The sequence below is a fragment of the Heterocephalus glaber genome, unplaced genomic scaffold (genome assembly GCF_053883595.1).
Source record: "Heterocephalus glaber isolate CG9 unplaced genomic scaffold, H.glaber_assembly_v1.0 deba00000347, whole genome shotgun sequence".
In the NCBI taxonomy this organism is placed as follows: Eukaryota; Metazoa; Chordata; class Mammalia; order Rodentia; family Bathyergidae; genus Heterocephalus; species Heterocephalus glaber.
Window position 1 is genome coordinate 54,593,531 of NW_028258143.1, and position 13,699 is coordinate 54,607,229.

A 13,699-nucleotide genomic window follows, 5' to 3' on the forward strand; every position below is an offset into this window, starting at 1 on the left:
TGTCAAAAAAGAGATATTAAAAATTCTCACATAATTTCCATAACTGGCAGAAATATAAGCCTCCTTATTTTCCTCATGACAGTTCTTTAGTCTGGAAAATTACATCTAGGAATGAGAACATATCCATGTTGCTTCCATTCTCTGAGAGCCATAGAAACTAGGAAGTGAGCATCTCTTTACAGACAGACATAAAAAATGGGATTAGCCATCCGTTTATGTTGCATGGATTTCTGTAATATGGATTTTCTCTGCTCCCCACTCCCTCCCAGTGCCTGGGACACACCTCCCTGGGAAGTTGGCCATAAGCATTTCCCTTTTCCCTTTCCTCTTCCTCTATGATCTCCAATCAATTCTACTCCTGTCCTCATCCTGCACATGCCTCTGGCTGGGGCACAGCTGGGACAGGTGCCATCATTCTAGCTTTCTTAGGTCTGGATTAACAATATGTAAGAGTTATTATGGGGACCCTCCATACAGCCCCTCTTTCTGGAACCCTTCCCCTCTCATCTCCCTTTACCCATTCCTATTTCTTTTACTCCTGCTCCCCGCTACTTCTTCTTCCTCCACTTCTCCTCCCCTTCCTCTTTTTCCTCCTCCTCTTTTTCATCCTTCCCCTTCTCCCTCTCCTTTTTCTCCTTTCCTCCTTCATATCCTTCTCCTTTTCCTCCTCTTCCCTTCTTCTCTCTTTCTCCTCCTCCTTATTCTTTCTCTTTTCCTTCTCCTCCTCCTCTTCTCCTGACAGCTTCTTGTACTTCAATGTGTAATACTCAAGGTGCAAGACGTTGCATCTAAAATTGTCATAAATAAAGGGGAAATCAGATTGCCATCAAGGGCTCCAGAGTGAATAGCATCTTCAAAACCTCCATGATTATCATCTTTTCTTTCAGGGCACAATTTAATCAGATCATCAGTTTGAAGAATGATAATTATACCTTCTGTAGCAAATTTCAAGGTTTTTTGTAAACTTTAACTATGGTTGGTTCAGACACCCTTGTTTGTTTGTTTACCATTGATCAAATCAAGACCAATTCATTTTAGATTTTTATGCTCTGGGTTAACTTGAATCGCATGTTGTAAAGTTCTTAACTTTGCAACCAGATCTGTGGAGTCTTTGGTAGCATTCACTGCTAGTGTGTTAGGAATGACAAGAAGAGATCTTGCAAACTCTTCAATGTCAAGCTGTTCCCAAGATCCCACCCTAGTTGCATAGTTTTCAAGGCAGACAGAAAGGGCTGCTTCTACAGCACCTGCACCTGGAACCACAGATTTTGACTCCAAAACTCTCTTCACCACACAAAGTGCATCAGGTAAAGAGTGCTCCATCTCATCACACATGAAATCATTTGCCCTTGTAAGATAGCTGATGTAGATGTAGGAGCCTTAGTATCTTTGATTAAGATCAGTTCATCATCACAAATTCTCTCCTCTACCACCTCTTCTGCTTGTGCCAACATTGTAGCTTAAAAGTGTCTTAACCTTCCAAATTGGCTAAGGTTGACAGAATAGTTCCTCCAGAAGCTTTAGCAATGTGCTCAAGGTCCCTTTTAAAGACTCTTCTAACTGCCATATTGCCTCCATCCACAAAATACTTCAGAAACATGTCATCAGTTCCAACAGCTATTAGAGTAACATTGGCACTGGTAGCTGTGATCTTCTAAATTCTCTCCTTGGTGATATCTGGTTCTCTTTATCTAATTTGGTCCAATTTCTTAGGGTCTGAAATAACCACACTCACTTTATTTTTCTTTTCTGCAGGCTGAAGTGAAGGTGCACAATTTTTTTTCCATTAAGTTTATTGGTACATTTTAGGTATAAAATACAGTTACATTCATTATTGGGATCTTGTACCTTTACATGATGTATCTTGGTTCTTATTTTTTCCCCATTCCCCTGCCCTCCCATCACCCTCTCCTCTCTTCCCTATTTACAAAGATTTTGTTTCCATTATTTTCCTTTTCTCGTAGTTTTTCTTTTCTCTTCTTTTCTTTCCCCTACCCCTCCCACTTCCCCTGCACCTTTTCTTCCTATTTCACAATATAAATTATACATTTTAATCCTTATTCACACTTTCAGTTTCTCACACTAGAGAAACTATTTGGTATTTATACATGTGTGTCCTATTTATTTCACTTAAGAGTATGGCCTCAATGTGCATCCACTTAGCTATAAATGTCCCTAATTTCTCATTGTTTTATGGCTGAGTAGTGCTTAATTTTATAGAAAAACCACATCTTCTTTATCCAATCTCCAGTTGATGGGCATTTGGGCTGTTTTCAAGTTTTAGCTATTACAAACTGTGCTGCTATAAACATGGGTGAGCATATATTGCTGTGGTATGATTCTTTTTATTCTTTTGGGAAGATCCCCAGCAGAGGAATAGCTGGATCAAATAGGACGTCTAATCCTAGTTCTTTGAGGTGTTTCCATATTGATTTCCGAAGTAGTTGCACCAGTTTGCACTCCCACCAACAATGAAGAAGGGTTCCTTTCTCCCCACAACCCCATTGGTTGATTTTTTTTCCATTAAGTTTATTGATACATTTTAGGTGTACAATACAGTTACATTCATCATTGGCGTCTTGTACCTTTACATGATGTATCTTCATTCTTTTTTATTTTTGGTACCAGGGATTGAACTTGAGACCTTGCGTTTGCAAGGTAGGTGCCGGAAACACTGAGCTAAATCGGTGGCCCATGGTTCTTATTTTTTTCCCATTCCCCTGCCCTCCCTTCACCCCCTCCACCCTTCCTTATTTACAAATATTTGTTTCCATTTGTTTCTTTTCTCATATTTTTTCTTTTCCCTTCTTTCCTTTCCCCTACCCCTCCCACTTCCCCTACCCCTTTAGACCTTTTCTTTCTATTACACAATATCAATTATACATTTTTTAAAAAATTACAGTATCAAGATTTAGAGGACATTACCACAGATTTTACAGAATTTAAAAGGATATAGAAAGCATATTACAAAAATCTGTTTTGAAATAAATTTGACAACTTCTATGAAGTACCTTGGAAGACAAATTAATGAAACTGACTCGAAGAAATATAAATTTTGAATAGCACCTATTTAAAGAAAGTATATTCCTAGCTTGAAAACCTACCTATAAGACAACAGGCTCATACACATTGTAACTGATGAATTGTATCAAACATTTAAAGCAAAAAACAGAAGGAACACTTCTCCCCTCATTTTAGGAAATTAACATTGTGCTAATCCTAAAATTGGATAAAGATAATAGAAGAAAAAAGTATGAACATAGATAAAAATTTGTTTAACAAAACAAAGTACTAGAAGTCAGATCTGGCAGTATGTAGAAAGTGGTTTTATTATAGGGATGGCAATGTTGGTTCAGCTTTGGAAGATCCACCCCAAAAGTCATCATTTTAACAGAGGAAAGGAAAAAGCCATATGATCCTGTCAGTAGTTGCAGAAAAAGTATTGGACTAAATTCTACAGTTGTTCATGGTAAAAGCTATCAGGAGTCTAGAAGTAGAACAGAACCTTCTCAACAGATAAAAGACATGTACTCCATACTTCCAGCAAAAACACCTTATATGAATGGAAAAGATACAATGCTTGCTCCCTAAGGTGGGGAACAAGGGCAGATATGGCTACTCTTCATCAGTCCATTAATCTTTGAAACATAGCCCCAAACCAAAATAGTCTGGTAATAAAAAGAAACAAATAGCATAGGATGGGCAAGGTAGAAGTAAACTCTTTATATGTAGATGAAATGATCATCTAGAGAGAAAATACTAAGAAATCTCTAGGAGCCCCTAGAACTTGTATTTGAATTTAGCACAATTAGAAAACATAAGGTATATATAAACATTCAGGTCTATGTATACTTGCTATAAAGGAAGAATTGGATATTGAAATTTGAAAGTCACGTAGGAGTAAAAGGACCTAGAAAAGTAAAAAGAAAAAAAAGTAACAGTGTTGGAAGACATTTATTACCTAATTTTAAGACTTCCTCTAAAGCTACAGTAATCAAGGCAGTGTTGGTGTAAGGAAAGACACATAGATCAATGGAATAAAACAGAGAATCTAGAAATAGAATCACACATAAATGGTCTACTGATTTTTGAAAGATTATTTAATATTACCATTTTATAGAACATAAACTCAAGAGGAGAGGAAAAGATAGTGTTTTCAACAAATGGTACCAGAACACCTAGTATCCATATGTAAAAAATTGACCTCAACCCCTTATTTCCACACATAAAAATAACTTGAAAGGATCTATGAACCTAAATATGAAAGAGTAAAACTATAAAACTTTAAGAAGAAATTATAAGGGAAAATGTTTATGAATTTAGGGTAGGGAAGAATTTCCTAGGATATAAAAAACATGATGTGTAAAAGAAAAAAGTTGATAAATGAGATTCCATCAAAATTTAGAACTTTAAAAGACATCATAGCCAAGGATTTAGCTCAGTGGTTTCATCGCCTGCCGTGCAAGTGCAAGGACCTGAGTTCAATCCCTGCCCCCCCCCCAAAAGACATCATTAAAAAAATGAAAAGTAGTCCTTTTTAACAGAATATATTTATAATGCATATAACCTATACCCAGAATATATAAAAGAACTCTTTTTTGGGGGGGGGCGGGGGGGGGACCAGGGATCGAACTCGGCTCCTTGCGCTTATGCAGCAGGTAGCGAAACCACTGAGCTAATTCCCCGGCCCATATAAAGAACTCTTACAGGTCATTAATAGACAACCCAATTAAAAAGTAGACACAAGAAGATGATAAATAGCCAGTACAGCACAAGGAAAGGTGTGCAACACTAGAATCAGAAAAATACTAATCAGTACAATAAAAAGATTGAATTATGCACTCATTAGGGAGATGAAGTTAAAAGTTTTAAAAGAACAAATGTCAGCTTAGGTGTGAATCAGTAAGAACATTCTAATACTGCTAATGTGAATGTAAAATGATAAAACCATTTTGGAAAACAATACAGAAATTGCTTGTATTACTGTTAAGGACCAACAGTCCTGTTCTTAAGTTTTTAACTTAAGAGAAATGTAAACACATGTTCACAATAGATTTGTACCTACAAGTTGATGATCCCTTATCTGAAATTCTTGGGAACAGAAGTGTTTCAGAATTTGGTTTGAAATCCACTTGATCTGCAAAGAGGATAGCTACTCCTGCTTTTTTGGGGATTCCCTGTCACCTGGAGTATTGTTTTCATCCCTTTAACTTTCAGTCTATGAGTTTCTTTTTGAATTAATTGTGTTTCTTATATGTGGCATATTGTTGGACCTTGCTTCTTGACCCATTCTGCCAGTCTATTTCTTTTGATTGGTGTATTGAGACCATTAACATTGATGGTTATAACTGATACATACTGACTTATCATTGTCATGACTTTTTCTGTTTGTTGGATCCTCCCCCTTTGTGTTTAATTTTTTGTCGCACCCAATGGATTCATTCTGCTGTGCTTCCTGGGGTTGTGATCCTCATTGTCTTTTCCTAGGATATTGTCTAGAATGTTTTGGAGTACTGGTTTGGTATTCATGAAGTTTCTAAGGTGCTCTTTGTCATGAAAGTATCTTATTTATTCATCCATTTTGAAAGATAGTTTTGGAGGGTATATCAATCTGGGTTGGAGGCTGTTTTCCTTTAGGACTTGCAATATTTCACTCCAAGTTCTTGTTGCCTTGAGGGTTTGCATTGAGAAGTCTGCTGTGATTCTGATGGGCTTTCCTTTGTATGTGATTTGCTTCTTTTCTCTAACTGCTTGTAGAATTTTTTCTTCTGTTGAGTTTCTGGAATCCTAACTATTATATGCCTATGTGTAGATTTATTTATTGATTTTTTTCCCCCATTAAGTTTATTGGTACATTTTAGGTATAAAATACAGTTACATTCATCATTGGGATCTTGTACCATGAGTACAAGAGTATCAATACATGAGTATCTTGGTTCTTATTTTTTTCTCCTTCCCCTGCCCTCCCTTCACCCCCTCCACCCTTCCCTATTTGCAAAGATTTTGTTTCCATTTTTTTCCTTTTCTCATATATTTCTTTTCCCTTCTTTTCTTTCTGCTACCCCTCCCACTTCCCCTGATCCTTCAGACCTTTACTTCCTATTACACAATATGAATTATGCATTTTTAAAATTAAAATATCAAGACCCAGGAGACATTACCACAGATTTTACAGAATTTAAAATGATTTAGAAAGCATATTGGAAAAATCTGTTTAGAAATAAATTTGACAACTTCTAAGAAGTACCTTCGAAGACAAATTAATGAAACTAACTCTGGAGGAAATATAAAATTTGAATAGTACCTATTAAAGAAAGTATATTCCTAGCTTGAAAACCTACCTATATGACAACAGCAGGCTCATATACATTTTAATTGATAAATTATATCAAACATTTAAAGCAGAAAAAAAGGGAACATTTCTCCCCTCCTTTTAGGAAATCAACATTGTGCTAATCCTAAAACTAATTAAAGATAATAGAAAAAAAATTATGAACATAGATAGAAATTTGTTTAACAAAACAAACTATTAGAAGTCAGATCTGGCAGTACATAAAAAGTGGTTTTATTCTAGGGATGGCGGTGTTGGTTCAGCATTGGAAGATCCACCCCAAAAGTCATCATTTTAACAGAGGAAAGGAAAAAGCCAAATGATCCTGTCACTAGTTGGAGAAAAAGTTATCGAACTAAATTCTATAGCTGTTCATGGTAAAAGCTATCAGGAGACTAGAAGTAGAATAGAACCTTCTCAACAGATTAAAGACATGTACTCCATACTTCCAGCGAGAACACCTTATATGAATGGAGAAGATACAATGCTTTCTCCTTAAGGTGAGGAACAAGGACAGATATGCCTACTCTTCATCTGTCCATTAAACTTTGAAACATAGCCCCAAACCAAAATAGTCTGGCAATAAAGTGACACAATTAGGATAGGATTGACAAGGTAGAAGCAAAATCTTTATGGGTAGACGAAATGATCATCTAGAGAGAAAATACTAGGAAATCTCTAGGAGCCCCTAGAACTTGTATTTGAATTTATCAGGATTAGAAAACACAAGTTATATACAAAAATTCTGGTCTATGTATACTTGCTATAAATGAAGAATTGGATATTGAAACTTAAATGTTATGTAGGAGTAAAAGGACCTAGAAAAGTAAAAAGAAAAAGAAAAAAAAGAAAACAGTGTTGGAAGACGTTTAGTACCTAATTTTAAGACTTCTTCTAAAGCTACAGTAATCAAGGCAGTGTTGGTGTAAGGAAAGACATATAGATGATTTGAATAAAACAGAGAATCTAGAAATAGAACCACACATGCATGGTCCATTGAGTTTTGAAAGATTATTTAACATTAGCATTTTATAGAATATAAACTCAATTCAAGAGCTGAGGAAAACATAGTGTTTTCAGCAAACGGCACTAGAAAACCTGGTATCTGTACATAAAAAATTAACCTCAACCCTTTATTTCCATAAATAAAAATAACTTGAAAGGATCTATGAACCTAAATATGAAAGAGTAAAACTATAAAACTTTAAGAAGAAATTATAAGGGCAAATGTTTATGAACTTAGGGTAGGCAAGAACTACCTAGGATACAAAAAACATGATGTATAAAAGAAAAAAGTTGATAAATGAGATTCCATCAAAAATTAGAACTTTAAATGACATCATTAAAATGAAAAGTAGTCCTTAAACAGACCATATTTACAATGCATATAACTTATGACCAGAGTAGATAAAGAACTCCTACAGGTCATTAATAGACAACTCAATTAAAATGTAGACACAAGAAGATGATAAATAGCCAGTACAGCACAAGGAAAGGTGTGCAACAGTAGAATCAGAAAAATACTAATCAGTACAATAATAAGATTGAATTATACACACAGTAGGGAGATGAAGTTAAAAGTTTTAAAAGCCTTGTCATGACTTTTTCTTCTTGTTAGATTCTCTCCCTTTGCGTTTAATTTGTCACACCCAATGAATTCATTCTGCTGGGCTTCCTGGGGTTGTGATCCTCATTGTCTTTTCCTAGGATATTGTCTAAAACTTTTTGGAATGCTGGTTTGGTATTCATGAAGTTCCTAACGTGCTCTTTATTATGAAGGTATCTTATTTCTCCATCAATTTTGAAAGATAGTTTTGCAGGGTACATCAATCTGGGTTGGAGGCTGTTTTCCTTTAGGGCTTGAAATACATCACTCCAAGCTCTTCTTGCCTTGAGGGTTTGCATTGAGAAATCTTCTGTGATTCTTATGGGCTTTCCTTTGTATGTGATTTGTTTCTTTTCTCTCACTGCTTGTAGAATTTTCTTCTGTCTGGTTTTTGGAATCCTAACTATTATATTCCTATGTGTGGATTTTTTTTTTTTTATTAAGGCTAGCTGGAGTCCTATATGGCTCACTTATCTGTATGTCAAGTTCTTTTCCCCTGCTTGGGAAGTTTTCTGCCATCACTTCTGTGAAGAGTTTTTTTATGTCATCTGCATTCTCTCCTCTTTCTTCATTGACTCCACTCAGTCTTATGTTATTCTTCTTTGCATCGTCTAGCAGCTGCTGGATTGATTTCTCGTGTTCCCTTACAATTTTAAAGCAATTTTTCTTTTCCTGGTCACTAATTGCAATCTTATCTTCTATATCTGAAATTCTGTCCTCATATTGGTTCATTCTGCTGTGTAGACTTTCAATGGAGTTTTTCATCTCCTGGAAATCTGTTTGTATCTGTTTTATGGATTCCATTTGTTTCCTATGTTGGGATTCCATCATGTTCCTCAGCTCCTCTATTTTTTTAATGTGTCCTCTCTAGATTTATTAGTCATGTCTTGCACTATGGACACAATTTTTGCTGTTATCTGAGAAATTATTTCTGATTTCATTTTTTCCAGATCCTGTTTTGTTGCCAGTTCAGGGAGTCCAGGTGGTTGAGTATCAGATTGTTCCATCTCATTTACCTTTGGGGTTGCTTTAGGTGATCTGGAAGTCTAGTTCTGAGACTTGTTTACGTGTCTTCTCATTTCAACGGAGGTGGGGTGGGGGTTGGTTGGGTGGGCTCACCTCCTCGGTGCTGGTGGTGGTGGTACAGTGAGTGGCCTGGAAGGTTCACCTCCTCTGTGCTGGGGGCAACTCTGCTCCTCAGTTCTGGGGGTGATGGTACGGTGGCCCAGAAGTTTTGCCTCCTCTATGCTGGGGGCAGCTCTGCTCCTCAGCATTGGGGGCAGTGGTACAGTGGCCCGGAAGGTTCACCTCCTCTGTGCTGGCGGGAGCTCTGCTTCTTGGTGCTGAGGGCAGTGGTATGGTGGCCTGGAAGGTTCACCTCCTCTGTGTTGGGGGCAGGTCTGCTCCTTGGCACTGGGGGCAATCTGGTTGATTTCTTGATAGCAGCCATTCTTACTGGGGTGAGGTGGAATCTCAGTGTTGTTTTCATCTGCATCTCTCGAAAGACCAGTGACGTTGAACATTTTTTCATGTTTATTTGCTGCTTTTACTTCTTTGTCTGAGAAATGTCTGTTTATTTCAGATGCCCATTTTTGAACTGGGTCTTTATATTTGGGGGGGGGGTCTGATTTTTTGAGTTCTTTATATATTCTAGATAGTAGACCTTTGTCTGAGGAACAGCTGGTAAAATTTTCCCCCCACATTGTAGGTTGTCTCTTAGCTCTGTTGATGGTTTCTCTTGCAGTGCAGAAGCTTTTTAATAAGATGAGATCCCTTTTGTTGATCTTTGTGCTAGTTCACATGTGACTGAGGATTTGTTCATAAAGTCTTTTCCTATGCCAATATCTTCAAGAGTTCTATCTAACTTATCTTCCAGCAAGTTTAGTGTTTCTGTTTTAATATTTAGATCTTTAATCCACTTTGATTTTAATTTACTGCATGGTGAAAGATAGGGGCCTAGTTTTAATCTTTGGCAAGTTGAAATCCAGTTTTTCCAGCACCATTTATTATAGAGGCTATCTTTCCTTCAGTGAGGATGGTTGGCTCCTTTGTCAAAGATGAGGTAGCTGAGTATGTCTGGAGTTGTTTCTGTATCTTTTAGTCTATTCCACTGATCCTCAGGTCTGTTTCTTTGCCAGTACCATGCTGTTTTTATCACAGTGGCTTTGGAGTATAGTTTCAAGTTGGGGATTGTGATACCCCCTGTCATATCTTTGTTGCCTAGAATTGCTTTTGCTATTCTAGGTTTCTTCTGGTACCAAATGAATTTTTGGATTGTTTTCTCTAGATCTGTGAAATATACTGTTGGAATTTCAACCAGGATTGCATTGAATCTATATAGCAGCTTTTGAAGTACAGCCATTTTCACTATATTGGTTCTTCCTACTCAGGAAAAAGGAATGTCTTTTCATTTTCTTATATCCTGTTTGATTTCTTTTTTCAGAGTGTTATATTTCTCAATGTAGAGGTCTTGTGCTTCCTTCATTAGATTGATTCCTAGATATTTCTTTTTTTGGATGCTTTTGTGAAAGGGATTATTTCCCTAATTTCTCTCTCAGTGAGACTGTGTACAAGAAGGCTATTGATCTTTCGGTGTTTACCTTGTATCCAGCTACTCTACTATATCTGTAAATTAAGTCTAGAAGTATTTTGGCAAAGTTTTTTGGGTCTTCAATGTAGAGTATCATATGTTCAGCCAATAATGACAGTTTAACTTCTTCCTTTCCTATCTTTATTCCTTTTATTCCTTTCTCTTGTCCAATTGCTGTGGCTAATGTTTCCAAAACTATATTGAACAGGAATGGTGACAGTGGACATCCTTGTCTTGTTCCTGATTTTAGCGTGAAGGTTTTCAGTCTTTGACCATTTAGTATGATGTTGGCTGTGGGTTTTTCATAGATAGCCTTTATCAAGTTGAAATAAAGACCCTCTATTCCAATTTTATGCAGGGTTTTTATCATGAATGGGTGTTGAATTTTATCAAATGCTTTTTCTGCATCGAGATGATCATATGGTTTTTGTCCTTGACTCTGTTACTATAATGTATTACATTTATTGATTTACAAATGTTGAACCATCCTTGCATCTCTGGGATAAATCCAATTTGGTCAGGGTGTATGATCTTCTTAATGACCATCTGCATTCTGTTTGCCAGTATCTTCTTGAGGATTTTTGCATCTATATTCATTAGGGAGATTGGCCTGTAGTTTTCTTTTTTGGTTGGGTCTTTCCCTGGTTTTGGAATCACAGCATCACTTGCTTCCAGGAGTGAATTTGGAAGTATTACTTTCCTTTCGATTTCATTGAAAAGTTTAAAGAGTAGTGGCAATAGTTCTTCTCTAAATGTCTTGTAGAATTCAGAAGTGAATCCATCAGGACCTGGGCTTTTCTTTGTTGGTAAATTTTTAATTATGTTATCAATTTCACTGATTGTAATTGGGGTGTTCAGAATTTTTATATCTTCTTTGTTCAACTTTGGTAATTCATATATATCTAGAAATCTGTCCATTTCTTCTGTGTTTTCCATTTTATTAGAGTACAGTTTCTCGAAGTAGGTATTGATGATCCTCTGGATTTATGTTGGATCTGTTATGACTATGGATTTGAGCCCTTTCTTTCCTTTTTTTGATAAGGTTGGCTAAGGGTTTATCAATTTTATTTATTCTTTTGAAAAACCAAGTCTTTGATTTGGTGATTTTTGGCACACAATTTTTGCATTAGCTATTCTCTTGGACATATCCTGGATCCTGTGCACAGCCACTGATCAGCATGCTTTCTGTCTGACTTCTCCCATGGGCTTTAAGAATATTAACAGAATTGACTGGAGAGTGAGGCTGGCCTCTTATAGCTATGTGTTTAACAGCAAGTACAGCATCTACTACCATATTAGAAAAAAATCACCATTTATCCCATTAATTTTGGAAGACATCGACATTTTAGCAGCATTAATCAGGCAATATCTTCCAAGTTCATCTTGTGTTAATAATTAGGTTTTCACTTATATAGCACACTGCTTCCTTGTGAACAAGTTGATAGCCACTAATAACTGATGTGAGGTGGATTTTCTGTTTGACTACTTCATCTGCATTTTTCAGAAGCTCTGCTGCAATAATAACCACTGAGTAGTTCCATCTCCAACTTCTTTGTCTTGTAGATCAGCCAACTCACAAAGAACTTTAGCTGCAGGATGTTCCACTTCCAGTAACATCAGGATAGTGGCACCATCATTAGTAATGGTTACATCACCAATATGTTATCCAAGCCAATGGAACCAAGAGAATTTTTTATGATATTTGCAATTGAAAGTGCAGCAGATCACCTTCCCAGTGTTGTGGGTATCATAACAAGGACCCTTCATCTTCACAGTGGGGTCCGCCTCAAGTTTCACTCAGATCACAGCTGACAACCAGTACCTTGGTCCCCAAGCTGTGCAGCGGCCCCAAGAGCATCGGTAGTATTGAGAGGCCAGAGCAGTGCAAGGGGCTTCTGGGTAACACAGCACCTCATACTACCTTCTCCTTGACCAGCCACAAGGCAGGACAGACTGTTGCTCCTTCTTGTTCATGGAGTCCTTTCACTTTTATCATTCTTTCTAATCTTTTATTTTAGAGCTTGGAAGCTCTGATGCTCTTATCTGGCATGGAAGAAGAAGAGGAAAGAGAAAGTTCCTGGTGCTTTCCAGGGTTGCAGCCAGAGGACCCTTGTATCTCTGGTCCATTTTCTGAATTGACTTTTCAAGAAAGATCCACACATTGGTGATTTTCTGTAGCATTTGTGGATTCCATTCTTCATCTGCATTTAATGGTAAAGGGAATTCTGTGGTTGACCCAAGACTGAACAACATTAGAAAAATGGCTTTTTACAGCATTTAAAAAACAGAGTTGGAGCCTGCTTAGTGGACTGTTGTTTAACAATATTTTATCTAGATTTTTTCTGGATATAACTATATTTGTGGGATCTTCATTTGATCTGAGTTGCTTTATAAATCATAACATATAGCTCTATAGAGCATTTTATAATTGGCACTAGATTCAAATATCTTCCCCACCATGAAATGGCTTTTGTCTTTGCAGGTGGTCAGTGGCGGGAAAGAGATTCAGAGAAAACACTAAAGGTAGGAGGCTGCCAGGTTAGGTTCTTGTGAACTGTAGGTCCTCTAAAAAGGCTGTAGATCCTTTTTAGAACACTTCCCAGATGCCTGTAAACTATTCCTAAGCCAATCAAACCTACAATTTCACTTTCCCCCCTCAAATGAAGCCAAATTCATTTTTATTCAGATTGCTAAAAACTGAAAATGGGTTAAGGAAAAAAGTGGAAGATATTAGTCAGAATACTATTGATTTCTCTATTGTAAAGGATAACCATGAGAAGTATTGACTCATAAAATACAATTCAGATTTAGTGAACAATTGATTAAAACTAGGGGCAGAATTTAAATAGGGCACAAATTCATATTTGAAATATTTTTTTCTCCATATGTGCACTCACACGCGCATGGAGAGAGAAAGAGAGAGAGAGAGAGAGAGAGAGAGAGAGAGAGAGAGAGAGAGAGAGAGAGAGAGAGAGAGAGAGAACACATATTCTACAGTCCCGTATGTTAAAGAATGAAAAAAACTTACTACCAGAATGGCATTGAACATCCTTCGAATTTCTGTTTTTCCAGGATATTGCCCAGCCTGGCCTCAAACTCCTGGGCTCAATCATTCTTCCTACCTCAGCATCCTGAGTAGCTGGGAATACAGGTATGTACTGCATCCATCTTT

At 36.9% G+C, this 13,699-nt stretch overlaps 1 pseudogene; it reads right to left on the reverse strand.

The window, feature by feature from the left end:
• Window positions 1–753: 753 nt before the first annotated feature.
• LOC101714224 (T-complex protein 1 subunit alpha pseudogene) lies at window positions 754–12,251 on the reverse strand (annotated as a pseudogene).
• Window positions 12,252–13,699: the final 1,448 nt, after the last annotated feature.